We start from the raw sequence: 944 nt of genomic DNA, 5'->3' as shown, positions 1-944 counted from the left end.
AAATTCCTGTACAATAAAAGGTACAGCAGGCCAAAAAACGTTCAAATAAAATAAATGAAATGTCCATTATTTCTAAAGAGTACACTATACATATTCCATGATATTAATACCCATCAGGGTCCCTCATACAGTTCACACAATCGGCGCGCCTCCAATGACCTCACGTCAAGCCATCCCACTTCTGACAGCATATGCAGCGAAGAGCGAGAGCAGTCACCCAGATTCAAACACAGGTCTACAGGGTACCAAACATACAACTATCACTGCAACGCCAAAGAGCCAGGCTCATTGGTCTGGCAGTCCAAGCGCATACTCAGCCTTAGTGATGGTACTCCGTCACAAGCATACAGTTCACTGAAACTGAATGTCACAATCTTTATTCTTCAAGTGGAGGGTGTGTTTTCTTTGAGTAGGACTCGTTGCATTTTCTGCGAATGAGGACTTGCACAGCAGACACTGTGGTATTTGAAAAGTGCTTCATCACAGCATCTGTGAAAGGGGAAAAAAGTATTTTGTTTAATGTAAAAGCAAAATGAACTCTACCTTAGTGATGGTACATACAGCCTGTTACCAAGACTCTGGCCTTGGAGTTATAGTTGGGGGAAAAGGATTTTTATGGAGGCATTATATTTCAGCTAAAGCAAGTGAATTAGTGGATTCCTTTTTAATCTTCTTTTGTATGATATTCTGAGAATATTTAAGGTCTCATGAAACAAATGTAGCTACTGAACAACACAAATGAAGACAGAACTGCTTTTATGTATAATAATAATAATAATGTACACATATAAATATTTGTGGGCAAAGAGGGATAACAAGCAGACACTGTTTCATTTTTAGGGATTTAGGATACACTTCTTCATAATTATAGGTCAAAGACATAAATTACATAAACTTAAGTCACATCCATTCTATTTATATTTATATAATCTACAGTATCTTAC

The sequence above is a fragment of the Micropterus dolomieu genome, linkage group LG10 (assembly GCF_021292245.1).
Source record: "Micropterus dolomieu isolate WLL.071019.BEF.003 ecotype Adirondacks linkage group LG10, ASM2129224v1, whole genome shotgun sequence".
Classification (NCBI taxonomy): domain Eukaryota; kingdom Metazoa; phylum Chordata; class Actinopteri; order Centrarchiformes; family Centrarchidae; genus Micropterus; species Micropterus dolomieu.
The sequence above is the reverse complement of the archived record's forward strand: the minus strand, read 5'-3'. Positions refer to the sequence as shown.